The 15,538-nt window shown below is 39.4% G+C and overlaps 1 protein-coding gene and 1 pseudogene across 41 annotated transcripts in view; one reads left to right on the forward strand and one right to left on the reverse strand.

Moving 5' to 3' along the window:
- SLMAP (sarcolemma associated protein) overlaps window positions 1–15,538 on the forward strand; it is a 175,287-nt gene that overhangs the window by 35,038 nt on the left and 124,711 nt on the right. The window lies entirely within an intron of this gene.
- LOC103784985 (pyruvate dehydrogenase E1 component subunit alpha, somatic form, mitochondrial-like) lies at window positions 9,168–11,477 on the reverse strand (annotated as a pseudogene).

Genomic DNA, 15,538 nt, shown 5'->3' on the forward strand with positions numbered 1-15,538 from the left:
GGTTGAGGCAGGAGAATCTCTTGAATCCAGGAGGCAGAGGTTGCAGTGAGCCGAGACTGCACCACTGCACTCCAGCCTGGGCAACAGAGACTCCATCTCAAAAAGAAAAAAAAAAGGATCATTTTATTTAGTATATGTAGTAGCTCTGAGCCTTTGTACTCTTTACTTGCACAATGTTTTCTATTGTAAAGCATGTATGTCAAAACCTAGAATCTGCACTGTCACTTCCTTATTGTAAATATGGCTCTGCTACTAAGATAACATCCCTGAAACAGGGTGTAAATTTCTCAGGGTCTTGAAAAACAGTTTGAGAAGGGGGAAAAAAAAGTTAAGGTATGAATAATTTTCTCAGTTATGACTCTTCTTTTAAAGTTCATTTCAATAAACTATCAAATAAATTTCTATTTCAACAGAAAATCCAAAAATTGCTTTTTTTTTGCATAGCATCTGAATTGGCTCAGATTAAGTATTTAAAAATTATAATTTTAATGAATAGTAGAAATCTCTCATATTTGAACCAATTTATATCTTTTACTAAACTTTAGAGTTGAAACTGATTCATTAATTTTAATAGATCTGTTTATTAATGATCTATTAATGATCTCAAATTTTGCTTGATATTTTAGATGAAAAAGCAGTACTTAACAGATAAATCGAAAACAGTATTAAAATGTAAGAAGTATAACAGGATATTTTAGTGGCCTGTCTTTTTATTGTGTTCAAAGGGAATTGTTTGAACTTAAGTTACAGCTTTAATTGCATGTCAATTATCTGCAAGTATCTTACTTAAAAAGAAAATATGTGAATTAAGCTAACTAGTGACATTTATCTTTAACAACAGAGCACTTTGATTTGAAGAACAAAATTTTGTAATAATTGTGTTGAGTAAATATTTAGATGCGACCTTCTTAGTGATATTTTTATATAAAACACCTTTATTTTGATGGTATTGATTTTACTATTTATACTTTTTATATATAAATGCTTTAAGTAAGAGCAATGTCTATCTTCTTCTCCATGTAAACTTATAAGTAAATTAGCTGAAACAGTCATTGTTAGAAATCATCCTTGCCTAAATTTTAAAGAAAAACATAGTTAAAAAACTACAGTAGTGACAAATGTGACAGCACATAATTAATGTGCTGTCACATTTGCCTGAATTATTTTAAGTCAGGGGACTGTCTTATTTGCTTCTGTGTTTATCGTTCTTAGTTTAATTAGTATTGAATAGGTTTTAACAGTTAGGTTTTATATTTTCTCTTTAGATCTCCTCAGTATTGGTTTTGTCTATTGTGTTTCACTTAAATTATATCTTCATCTATAGGGGATTTTATATTCTATATTGTGTGTTCCTTTAAATTGACCATGATGAATTCTGAGTGTGTAGGTATTTGTACCATTTAAGTCGTTAACTCTTTAGAAATGTATGGACTTATTTATATTTTTTATAATATTGACAGTAAAAAATATGGGAAATTTATTAATATGTTAAACATTTGACAACACAAGCAAGTTATGTGGGCTTTTTAATTTTTTTTAAAGAGATATAAAAAGTCTGGGCTACATTATGTTTCCCAGGCTGAACTCAAACTCCTGGATTTGACCGGATGCGGTGACTCACGCCTGTAATCCCAGCACTTTGAGAGGCTAAGGGGGGTGGATTGCTTGAGCTCAGGAGTTGAGACCAGCCTGGGCAACATGGCAAAACCCCATCTCTACCAAAAAATTGCAAAAATCAGCTGAGCGTTGTGGTGTGCACCTGTGGTCCCAGCAACTTGGGAGGCTGAAGTGGGAGGATCACTTGAGTCCAGGAGGCCGAAGTTGCAGTGAGCCAAGATCGTGCTACTGCACTCTGCCCAGGTGACAGAGTAAGACCCTGTCTCAATAAGAAAACCCAAAATATCCTCTTGAGCTCAAGTGATCCTCCCATGTCAGCCTCCAAGTAGTTCGGACTACAGGCTTACACCCCTACACCCTATAGGCTTCTTATGTCCTTCCAGTTTTTGAGGTTAATTCTTTTCTTCCCTGAAACTCTAGTTTTAGATCTCAGATATCAATGACTTTTTAAATTCATTAACATTTCATTTCTAGATATGAATTTCTAAAACATGTATGATATTTTATAGATTTCAAAGTGCTATTGATTCATTTAGCTAACACTGAATACTTCTTGTGTGCTGAGCTCAATTCTATAATTGATAAAAGTTTCTGTCCGTATGGAGCTGACATTCTAGTGTTCAGTATACCATCATCTATCTTTCATCATTACCTCAGCCTATTTAGAACAAATGAGAGTGCTTCTGAAATATTGGCAGCAAATCCAGCATAATTAATTTGTCCTATTAATTTACTGTGTAATAGCAATACTTTCATACATTTCCAGAGTATTCTGGTTAAATTTTAGTTTTGTCCTCAACTACTAGCATTTGGTGAAATCTGCCCATATCTCCTTCAGTTTTATGAATTTAGATAATATACGTACCTTCTTAACCTTGTTCTTTTCTGATGGGTAAACCTTCGCTTATTTTTTAAAGCTGGTGCGGTGACTCATGCCTGTAATCCCAACACTTTGGGAGGCTGAGGTGGGAGGATCACTTCAGCCCAGAAGTTCAGGATCAGCCTGGGCAACAAAGTGAGATCTATCTTAAAAAAAAAAAAAAAAAATTACTGGGTGTGATGGTGTGTTCCTGTAGCCCCAGCTACTCAGGACTCTGAGATGGGAGGATCATTTTAGCTCAAGAGGTTAGGACTGCCGTGAGATGTGTTCGAGTTACTGTATTCCAGCCTGGGTAACAGAGAGAGAGACCCTTTCTTAAAAACAAAAAAACAGTTTTTTAAAGTCATCAGGAAACTTTTTAGATGAGTCATTCAGTGATTTAGTTTTGGTGGCTGTTCTTTTTATTTTCTCCCTATTCTGAAACTCACTTTCCTAACTTCTTTAGTGTGCATTTTAATAGAACTTTCCAAAATTCTGTTCGTACACTATACTCTCTTAATTTTCTGACAGTTTTGGCATTTCTATCTTTGTCTCCATGGTCTGTAGTTACCACAAAGACTTTGTCTTTATCCTTTGGCTTTTACTGTCCTGAGTCTCTTTCAAAATTCACATACTTACAGTCTTATATTAACACTTATAAGCACTTCGTTTCAAAATTTATGTTTTTTTATGAATTTCTCAATCATTTTAGTTTGTTTTTACTTTTTAAGTGTACACTATAGTGGTCTTTAGTATATTCACAAAATTGCGCATCTATTACCACTACCTAATTCTAGAACGTTTTCATCACTCCCAAAAGAAAGTTTGTATTCATTAGCAGTCACCCCCCCCCATTTTCTCCTCCCTTCAGACCGTGGCAACCACTAATCTGCTTTCTGTCTCTCTAGATTTGCCTATCTGGACATTTTATATCGATGGAATGATACAACATGTGGTCTTTTGTGTCTGGCTTCTTTCATTTAGCATTTTCAAGCTTCATCTAAGTTCTAGTTTATGTAGGTATTGCATTGCTGGATAAAATTCCATTCTAGAGATAGCTACCACATTTTATTTGTCCATTAATCAGCTGATGGACATTTGAGTTTCTGTTTTCTACTTTCGGCTGTTATGAATAATGTCACTGTGAAAGTTTGTGTACAAGCTTTTGTGTGAATTTGTGTTCAGCTCTCTTGGGTACATACCTTGGAATTGAATTGTTAGGTAATATGGTAACTCCGTGTTTAACATCTTGAGGAACTGCCAAAATGTTTTCCAAGGTGCCTATACCATTCCCACCAGGAATTTCTCCACTTCCTGGTCAATACTTCTTAATGTTGGTCTTTTTTGTAGCCATCAGGTGGGTATGAAATGGTATCTAATGATTTTGATTTGTATTTCTCTAATGACTAATAATCTGATAATCTAATGACTAATAATTGAACATCATTTCATGTCCTTATCAGACATTTGTATGTATCTTTTTTGGAGAAATATTGATTTATATCCTTTTGAAAAATTGGGGCCGGGCATGGTGGCTCACGCCTGTAATCCCAGCACTGTGGGAAGCTGAGGCGGGCGGATCACGAGTTCAGGAGTTTGAGACCAGCCTGGCCAGCATCGTGAAACCCCGTCTCTACTAAAAATACAAAAGATTAACTGGGCATGGTGGCGCACACCTGTAGTCCCAGCTATTTGGGAGGCTGAGGCAGGAGAATTGCTTGAGCCTGGCAGGCAGAGGTTGCAGTGAGCTGAGATCACACCACTGCACTCCAGCCTGGGCAACAGAGAGAGACTGCGTCTCAAAAAAAGAAAAAAAGAAAAGAAAAATTGGATTATCAGTTGTATATTCAGGATATAATTCCTGTATCAGATAAATGATTTGTAAGTATTTTCTCTCATTCTGTGGGTTGTCTTGGTGGTGTTGATTGTGGTAAAATATGCATAACGTAAAATGTACCATTTGTACAATTTTAAGTGTACATTTCAGTGGCATTAAGTACATTCACAGTGTTGTGTAACTGTAACCTCCATTTCCAGAACTTTTTCATCATCCCAAACAGAAACACTGTACCCATTAAATAATAACTCTCCCTTTCCCCCTCCCCCAGCCTCTAGTAACCTCTATTCTACTTTCTGTCTCTAGGACTTTGCCTATTCTAGGTGCTTCAAATAAGTGGAATCATATAGTATTTGTCCTGATAGTATCTTTTAAAGTGTAAATATTTTTAATTTTGATGAAGTCCAATTTATCTATTTTTATTTTTATAAGTGATTTTTAGTAATTAAAACATTTTAAATTCATGTTGTCACTTGTGCCTTTGGTGTCATTTCTAAGAAGCCATTGCCTAATTTAAGGCCATAAACATGTATTTTAACCATTTTGAGTACTCTCTTACTTGGCTCTCCCTTCTATATTTAAAACATCCACCAATATAACTATCAAAGGTTTTATGGGAGGAGTTTTATTAAGTGTTCTGCTCTTTTTTGTTGTTGTTAAGATCAGAATAGTAGTTTTCAAACGGTAGAGTCTTCTGGGATGTTTAGTAAAATAAAAGTCCCTCAGCTGTTTTGTGTATTTGTAATAAACTTCCAGGAGACTTTGCATGATGTGGTTGAAAGAGTGTGGAATTAGGATAGTCTAGCCTAGTAATTAAGAGCATGGATCGTGGAGCCTGACTACCTGGGTGTGAATCATGGCTGTGTCACTTCCTGGCTGATTTTGGACAAGTCACTTGTTCTCTCTGGACCTTCATTTCCTCCCTCATAGGATTGTTGCAAGGATTAGCTAGGATATAGCTGTAAAGCACTTAGAATATCTGCAAAGCACTTAGAACGATTTGGCAACAGTCACCATATAAGTATTAGCTATTATTATACCCTTTAAGTCACAGTAATGTCATTTCTAGAGACCTAATCTAAGAACATTATCAGAGATGTTACATAAAGCTGTGTGTATAACAGTTTCATCACAGAGACTGATTATAAAATTAACCACATATAGTCAGTAGACATATGGTTAAATAAATTAATGAAATGTCATATAACCATTAAGTCACATTGTCAAAAATACTTAATGCCTTGGGAAGATATCAGTGAAAATGTCAAAAATGCAACTATATGTAGAATATGTCTCTAAAATTTTTTAAAAATTCAAGGCAAGGGGCTGGATATGGTGGCTCATGTCTGTAATCTCAGCACTTTGGGAGACCGAGGTGAGAGATCACTTGAGGCCAGGAGTTTGAGACCAGCTTGGGCAATGTAGTAGGACCCCCGTCTCTATAATTTTTTTTTTTTAAATTAGTCGAGCATGGTGGCATGTGCCTATAGTCCCAGCTACTTGGGAGGCTGAAGCAGAAGGATCACTTGAGCCCAGGAGTTGGAGGTTACAGTGAGCTATGATTGTACCACTGCCCTCCAGCCTGGGTGACAGAGTGAGATCCTGTATCTTAAAAAAAAAAAAAAAAAAGCCAGGTGTGGTGGCTCACGCCTGTAATCCCAGCACTTTGGGAGGCTGAGGCAGGCGGATCACCTGAGGTTGGGAGTTTGAGACCAGCCTGACCAACATGGAGAAACCTTGTCTCTACTAAAAATACAAAATTAGCCAGGCGTGGTGGTGGGTGCCTGTAATCCCATCTACTTGGGAGCCTGAGGCAGGAGAATCGCTTGAACCCGGGAGGTGGAGGTTGCAGTGAGCTAAGATCGCGCCATTGCACTCCAGCCTGGGCAACAAGAATGAAACTCCATCTCAAAAAAAAAAAAAATACGAGGCAGGAGAGTGGAATGTTAGTCGTGTAATGCATATAAAGCAATATGTTAAACTGTTGATGTGGTTATTCTTGGAAGCTGGGAGGTGTTATTTCAATTTTCTTCTGTACTTTATTATATTCTTCTGATTTCAATGAGTATTTTATACTTGGAAAAACAAAATAAATTATTTTTGAAAAAGATTAAATGAAAAGCCTCATAATGTGAATAGGAAACCTGAGTTTAGTACCAGTTATGTTATTAAATAGTTAGAAACCTTGGATTAATTTTATCTCTTCCTTGAGGAGCACAGTTTGCTTATCTGCAAAGTGATGAGTTGGGCTAAAATAGACAGTATGGTAGAGCGGTAAAGATCTGGAAGTCAGGAGTGAGGAATTAGGGATGACAGCTGTGGAGGTCACTGCAATGGGTTCATATCCTGGTTTCACCTCTTATTACCTTGGTGACTTTTGGCAAGAAATTTAGCTTCATTGTGCCTCAGGGTGTTTTTCATTTGTAAAGTGCAGATAATAATAATACCTCATATGGGGCTGTGAGAATTAAATGAGTTAATATATGTGAAGGCATACATGGCATGGCACACGGTAAAGACTAAATAAATGTTAACTAATTTTATTGGTATGTAAGCTCCTTTCTAAGCAGTCATTTATTACCAAGAATATTTTTAGTGAGGTGGGTGGTTTCTTAAATTTGTCTGTCATTTGAAAGTTTAACTAATTTTTTATTTAGGTATTTTCAGGATTGCTGAAGCTGTCTGTTTGTGAAGTAGAATATTTTGGACTTTGGACTTGCTTTGTTTACTTGTCTTGTTCTTATATAGGCGGCTGCTTTGGGGCCCTAAGTTACCTCATTGATGAGGGTATTTTGTAGTCCTTTTTATCACTAAAAATCTCATACTTGATTTTCTAGAGTGTTTTCTGACTCTCTTTGTTTTGAAACTAATGTTGTATGCAGCTTAATCTAAGTTGCATGGGCTGTTAGGTTGTAGCTATTTTTCCTCAACTGATGTTTTAATTTTAAATTTAGGAAATGGCATAAAACCCAAGAGAATATATATTATAGCTCAGTTGACTAGCCTATTCTAGGAAAAGCTAACATTATGACATAAACTCAGCTAAAAGTTGGTAAAGCATGACCTCTAGTTTAACTCAATTGATGCATAGATGTTATTTAACTTAATCCCAGAAAGAGAAATGTAGCCAAATGCTATTAAGAGATAAATCTGAAAATCACTTTCAGAGTCAGCAACCATATTGAAATTCACTTTTGGAACTCTGAACAAAGACTGCAGAAATGTTACTTTTATAATATTATTTTATTTCACTGTCTATATGAGATAAGTCTTCAGTGAATACTGACTCAGTTATTGTATTGCTTTGGAAATGTTGTCGGTGAGCAAGTCACTCTAGAGTACCTCACTCAGTTTATAGTTGCAGTCATAATAAAAATGATTATATTATTTCCTTATGGGGTAAGAATGGAAATTATATTTTAATATTTATTCTTAGATCTTTAGAAGCTCTCCCCATCTCTGCATGATGTAGCTGCAGAAGCAGCCCAATGCAGGAGTCCAGTCATCATTTCTGTGTTAAGAGTGTAAGTTAGAGTAGCATTACCAGGGAGCAAAAGGTAGGAGTTTGCCACAGTTAAGGGATACAATAACAGATGCTAAGGGATACTTATAACAGATGTTAAAGGATATTCTTTGCTAATCCTAATAACTTTTGTTCATTAAATATACCTAGCTAACCCATTACAGGAGAGAGGTAGTGTGTCTTCTGGCTTGACAGTTAGGTAAAGCCAGCCCAAGACAGCTTTGTGACCTACTGATGGAGGAAAAGGCTTTTGCCTTAGGGACTGGATTTTATTTTAGGTTGTTGTTTGCCTAAGGTCAAAGAATTACTACCTTATGTGTTGCAGAGATTTAACTCAGTGCCTCCAAATTCCCCACGTTTACTTTTTGTATCTTCTGCTAAGAACTTGGGTCCTGTTAATTACTTAGTATTTATATTTCTCTCCACATGTTTTTCTTTCTGAAAGTAAGAATTTATGAGCTTTTCCTTTAAACATTTTGAGCTTTTTGTGTTTGCTGTTTTTATTTTTCAGTTAAAATTTCCATTTTTTAATATATAAGAGGCTGATAACATGTTTGCTTCTGTGGAGGAAAATGGGGAAGCTCTGGAACATCAGGATGATGTATTTTTTTTATTGCATCACTGGACCTTTGGAACTCATTAAATTTTTTTCCCAACTTTTAAAACTTTATTTTATGCCATAGTACAAACGTATTTGCGAGCTTTTTGGTTTGCTTGTTTGTTTTAACAAAGTTAAGAATACAGAGTTTCTTACAGTTGACCATGGATGTTCCATTGAGGCATAATAGTAAATTTACAGTATCCCCTTAAAATGATCTGATTCTACTCTGGAGGCTAAGGCAGGGGGATTGCATGAGCCCAGAGATTTGAGGTTACAGTGAGCTGTGATTGCACCACTGCAATCCAGCCTGGGCAACAGAGTAAGACCCTGTCTTAAAAAAAATAAAAATCTACTTAAACTGGATCCACTGATTTACATCATAAACTTCAAAATGCAATAAATGTAACGGCCTAATTCTTCCAAAGGTAGTTTGGGATCAGTTGTATCAACATCGGTTTCCTTTCATTTGTTTTTTGAGACAGAGTCTCGCTCTGTAGCCCAGGCTGGAGTATAGTGGCACCATCTTGGCTCACTGCAACCTCCACCTCCTGGGCTCAAGCGATTTTCCTGCCTCGGCTTCCCAAGTAGCTGGGATTACAGGCATCCACCACCACACCTGGCTAATTTTTGTATTTTTAGTAGAGATGGGGTTTCACCATGTTGGCCAGGCTGGTCTCGAACTCCTGACCTCAGGTGATCTGCCTGCCTTGGCCTCCCAAAATGCTGGGATTACAGCTGTGAGCCACCCTGCCCGGCTGTCCGTTTATTCTTTAACATTGGCAAGATTGCTATTTACCATTTTATCTTTGAGAAGCATAATACAGTCAGTCCTCTTGCTTCTTGAATTTCTTCTTGTGTACAACTGACTCCAGGATCACTTACACTGTGCCTTGATAATGGTAAGTCTGCAGCTTCATCAGTATGGTCCCCTTTCCAAATATACAACAGGCAAACTTTGTTGCCTCATGAACACACAGAATATTCATTCTGTCTATCCTTAGTCCAGGTACAAAATTGCCTGTCTTATAGTAATCAGTGCTGGGTGCTGCTGTCTCAACAGATGCTCTTATTCCATAGCAGTTTTATTCTCACAGATGAAAATAGGAGGTAATTTCCACAAAGCGGCTATATTGTAGGCTTCAAATATAAAGTCATTCAGACCTCATCTTTTCCGTTATACTCACAGGCCAAGCCAATACCAGCTCCCAGGAGACCTGAGCTCTGACAATGCCATGGCTCCGGTAGAAGTTCTTGGCATACATATGCATTGATCCTACTTTTCCTTTAACACAACCTCCTCTTTGTCTTGTAAGCTCTACAAGAATTTCTGGGACAGAAAGTTCATGAGTAAAGCTAAAGCCAGAGCCTAATAGGCTGTGATGAGATGATCTGTGGGATTTATCCTGGCTTCAAGTCCTTCCCCTCCTCCTCATCCCAGCAGTCTTCCTGACATCACAAAAATGACAGAAATGTGAATAATTTCTGTCATTTTTGGTGACAATATATAGCAAATCAGCTATATACAGAAATAAATATAGCAAATCTGTATAAACAGAAAGGTCCATTTTAAAATTCCATTTGATGAACAGTCTGCGTCATCCTGTAATATTTGAGTCCGTCTTCCCTGGTGAGCACTATTGTGATAGGCGAGCCCTCTTCCAGCCATTGAGGTTACATTTCTTAATTTCAAGTTTGCCTCATTTGCAAAATTGCAGAATGCTACTAGCACTCTGCTAGCTGGCTTCTGGGTGAGCCCACCACACAGGGTGAGATGGAGGTGGGCATCTTCCTCTCTAATGCAAGCAGCAGTGGCCAGGATGTTATTATACTCTGCACCAGGCTGCAGGCCCACACACATTTTTTAAGGGAACATAATATTCATGGATAGGCTGTAATCTTCTTATCCATTCTTCCATTGTTGAATATTTACTGTTTTTCCTGTTTTTTTTTTAACTATTATAAATCATGCTTTGCTCAGTATCTTAATACCCTGATCTTTATTCATTTTTAAAATTATTTCTTTAGGGTAGATTCTCAGAAGTAGATCAAAGGGCACATTTTTTTTTTTTTCTTTTTTATTGATCATTCTTGGGTGTTTCTCGCAGAGGGGGATTTGGCAGGGTCACAGGACAATAGTGGAGGGAAGGTCAGCAGATAAACAAGTGAACAACGTTCTCTGGTTTTCCTAGGCAGAGGACCCTGCGGCCTTCCGCAGTGTTTGTGTCCCTGGGTACTTGAGATTAAGGAGTGGTGATGACTCTTAACGAACATGCTGCCTTCAAGCATCTGTTTAACAAAGCACATCTTGCACCGCCCTTAATCCATTCAACCCTGAGTGGATACAGCACATGTTTCAGAGAGCACAGGGTTGGGGGTAAGGTCACAGATCAACAGGATCCCAAGGCAGAAGAATTTTTCTTAGTACAGAACAAAATGAAAAGTCTCCCATGTCTACCTCTTTCTACACAGACACAGCAACCATCCGATTTCTCAATCTTTTCCCCACCTTTCCCCCCTTTCTATTCCACAAAACCGCCATTGTCTTCATGGCCCGTTCTCAATGAGCTGTTGAGTACACCTCCCAGATGGGGTGGTGGCCGGGCAGAGGAGCTCCTCACTTCCCAGTAGGGGCGGCCGGGCAGAAGCGCCCCTCACCTCCCGGACGGGGCGGCTGGCCGGGCGGGGGGCTGACCCCCCACCTCCCTCCCGGACAGGGCGGCTGGCCGGGCAGAGGGGCTCCTCACTTCCCAGTAGGGGCGGCCGGGCAGAGGTGCCCCTCACTTCCCCGACGGGGTGGCTGGCCCGGCGGGGGGCTGACCCCCCCACCTCCCTCCCGGAGGGGGCGGCTGGCCGGGCAGAGGGGCTCCTCACTTCCCGGTAGGGGTGGCCGGGCAGAGGCGCCCCTCACCTCCCGGACAGGGCGGCTGGCCAGGCGGGGGGCTGATCCCCCCACCTCCCTCCCGGACGGGGCGGCTGGCCGGGCGGGGGGCTGACCCCCCCACCTCCCTCCCGGACGGGGCGGCTGGCCGGACGGGGCGGCTGGCCGGGCGGGGGGCTGACCCCCCACCTCCCTCCCGGACGGGGCGGCTGGCCGGGCGGGGGGCTGACCCCCCCACCTCCCTCCCGGACGGGGCGGCTGGCCGGGCGGGGGGCTGACCCCCCCACCTCCCTCCCGGACGGGGCGGCTGGCCGGGCGGGGGGCTGACCCCCCCACCTCCCTCCCGGACGGGGCGGCTGGCCGGGCAGAGGGGCTCCTCACTTCCCAGAAGGGGCGGCCGGGCAGAGGCGCCCCTCACCTCCCGGATGGGGCGGCTGGCCAGGCGGGGGGCTAACCCCCCCACCTCCCTCCCGGACGGGGCGGCTGGCCGGGCCAGGGGCTGACCCCCCCACCTCCCTCCCAGACAGAGCGGCTGGCCGGGCAGAGGGGCTCCTCACTTCCCAGTAGGGGCGGCCGGGCAGAGGCGCCCCCCCCACCTCCTGGACAGGGCGGCTGGCAAAGGGCACATTTTTAATGCTCTCTTGGTATGCCTTGCCAAACTACTTTCCAGTAGTTTGTGCCAGTTGGCACAACAGGTTGTGCCAATTTGCATTCTCATGATGATCAGCTTGTGAAAAGTTTCTTTTATGGTACTCTTGGAAGCACTGAATATTTATTATTTAAAATACTTTTTGCTACATTTGACAGTAACAAATTGAATCCTTTAAATTTTTATATTTCAAGGTTATTTAAAATATGTGTATGTGTATATTTATATTTTGTTGTTTTTATCCTTCCTCTGTTCATTGGCTTCTTAAAAACAGCTTTATTGAGATATAATTTACATTCCATAAAATTCACCTATTATAAATGTAAGTCAAGTACTTGAAGTCAATTTTTTTTGTCATTCTATACAGTTACGCAACGATCACTGTAATTCAGCTGTAAAACAGTTGCATCACTCCAAAAAAAATTCCCTATGCCATTTGCAGTTAATTCTATATCCCAGCCCCAGCCTTAGGCAACTACTAATCTGCCCTTTGTGTGCTTTTTTTTTTTTTTAAGATGGAGTTTTACTCTTTCTGCCCAGGCTGGAGTGCAGTGGCATGATCTCAGCTCACTGCAACCTCCGTCTCCTGGGTTCAAACGATTCTCCTGCCTCAGCCTCCTGAATAACTGGGATTACAGGCATGTGCCACCAAGCCTGACTAATTTTTAAAATTATTTTTAGTAGAGATGGGGTTTCACTATGTTGGCCAGGCTGGTCTCGAGCTCCTGACCTTGAGTGATCCACCTGCCTTGGCCTCCCAGGCTTGAGCCACCGCGCTCAGCCTGCTCTTTGTCTGTACCAGATTTGCATATTCTAGAAATTTCAAACAAATAATGTCATATAATATGTAGTCTTTTTATCTGGCTGGTTTCCTTCACTTAGCATTATGTTTTTGAGGTTCATGCATGTTGTAGAATCTATCAATAGTTAATTCATTTTTATTTCAGCTAGACTATATTTTGTTTATATAGTGTTTGATGGACATTCAGATTGCTTCTAGTTTTTGATTATTATGAACAGTACTGCCAGGAACATTTGTGTACAATTCTTTGTGTCTCTCATTTCTCTTGGGTAATTTCTCTAGGAGTAGAATTGCCTGGAGCCCATTTAATTTTATGTAATTACTTAGCCACAAAAAAGTTTCTTTTAAAAAATGGATGATAGCACTATACTTGAGAAGAAATACATAATTAAATGGTGTAAGAGAGTTAAAGTGCAGTGATTGGAGCAGGTAAATGAAAAGTTCTAAACTATGCAGTATGAGTGTAATAATGAAAACTACTTCAGAATTTGTTGGTAAATGAGCAACTACTACAGTCTAAAACCAAGTGAAGGCAAATAAAAACAGTGAGCATCTGAATAAACATTGAAAACTTTGATTCCATGAAAAATGACAAAAATGGAAATTGGGCATGTTTGCATTCATTAGGATAGAAACATGAGTATATACTCATGTTTCCAGTATTAAAAAAGGCCATCAAGATTATGATAGATAAATAGGCCAAGGAGTTAAGTAGTCAGTTTATTCAAGATGAATGCATGTACCCTAGTGAATAAACAGGCATTCCTCCTTACTAGTAACTATAGCAATAAATATTTTATACATTTGTTGGTTATACTAAATTAACAAAATCAAATTAGTGCTAATGCTAGAGAGGTTGTGATGACATTAACTTTGTTGGTCTAGTCTGTGTGCCAAGCATTGTGGCAAAGCCATCTAGATCCTTGTAGATGTAAAATTTTGAAATAACTTTCATTTTTGTTTCCTTGAATGTAATTTAAATGTTTTAGTACTGTATAAATAAAGGAAGAAATAAACCAAAAGATAAAACAGTTTTAGATTCTCCCATGTGTTGAAGTCAAATCTGGTCATGCCTTCCTCTCCACTCTCTTTCTGTCTGTCTGACTCAAACTCTGGAGGCACAAATCCAACATGGGTTTTTTTCTTTTTGGGCCGGAGAGCTGCATGCTTGCTCTGCTGTGTTTTGAATCCTGCTTTTCTAGCTCGCCTAAATCCTGAATCCAGTTGTTCTTTAATCCAATGACTCACACCTTGGGAGTTTCCCTCACCCCACTCCAAGAAAATGCAATTAACTTTTCCATTTCAAGTAAATAATTCTGTCACGTGGTTTCTACTCTTTACCGATTTTGCTTTAGGTGCTCATCTGAAAATATGCTTCCTGTTGACTTTTTAAAAGTTCCTTGTAGAGTTCTTCTGTATGGGTGGGACCAAACATCTGTGAGTCGCTCCCAGTTAGTATAGCATAGTACAGTCATCTTAAGAGTAAGTGATTTTTTAATTTGACAGATTGTCTGCCAAAAAGTGATAAAGTAGAGCCAAAAGCAAGAACAGAAATTGACTCTTGCTCTATTTATTTTCACCTTTTCTCATCTTTTTTCATCTAACATCAAAGATTATTTCCATTTCTGATACATTTTTATTGTATTTGTATTATTTTTGTCTAATTACTAGCCTAGGTTTCTACATCATGCTTAAATGCTTTTCCTTGTTACATAGGGCTGTAAGACATTTATACTGTCAGTAGTTGAGTTTACTTGAAGTCATAGGTGAGAAGGTAATGTGTGATGATTAAGAAGTCAGGAATGATAAAATAAAAATTTTCTATTTGTTTTATCGTGCTTGACAATAAGTTTTGACTTATTAAAAATACATTGGCCAGGTGTGGTGGCTCACGCCTATAATCCCAGCACTTTGGGAGGTTGAGGCAGGAGGTCACTTGAGCCTAGGAGTTTGAGACCAGCCTGGGCAAAATGGTGAAACCTTATCTCTACAAAAAATACAAAAGATTAGCTGAGTGTAGTGTTGTGCACTTGTAGTCCCAGCTACCTGGGAGGCTGAGGTAGGAACATCACCTGTATCTGGGAGGTCGAGGCTGCAGTGAGCCATGATCATGTCACTACTTTCCAGCCTGGGCAACAGAGTGAAGCCCTGAATCAAAAAAATAAAAATAAAAAGTATATAGTACCAATTTACTTACAATAATATTAATAATTTTCTTCACTGTAGATAATCTCCTATCACTGTAAATGATCTTCCCCTATAGGTAGGGATACATCTGTGTTTGATCCTTTTAGTCTTTTGTACTCTAGATTGACTTCACTACTTTAAGACCTCAGAAAGAGATGTCCCAGTAGGTTCTGCTAATTTTCAAAAAGTTAATACAACAGAATTAGAGAGTCTAGATTGTTATTTGATGTGACTTTTTTTGATCTCTTGTGATCTCTGTTGGCTTTTTCAAGTCATTATGGTTTCTCTTTGTATACTGGTTGGAGGTATTAGCCCTTGACTGTTTCCCTGGCCTCTTGGATGGTACTTTTCCTGATTTTCCTTGTACCTTTTTGACTATATGAAATTCCTTCAAGCATTTTTTTTCCCACTGGTTTTTCCTCAAATGTGTGTTCCTAAATGTTCAGTCATTGTTTTCCCTGTTAGTGTTATTTTTGGATCATTTTATATATTAGAATAATTTTGGTGACCATTCAAATGTGGATACTTTTTAGATATATTGAACCCTGGAGTCTGAATTTTCTGCTGTCTGCTTACCTTTACTTA

Source organism: Pan paniscus, chromosome 2 (assembly GCF_029289425.2).
Source record: "Pan paniscus chromosome 2, NHGRI_mPanPan1-v2.0_pri, whole genome shotgun sequence".
Lineage (NCBI taxonomy): Eukaryota > Metazoa > Chordata > Mammalia > Primates > Hominidae > Pan > Pan paniscus.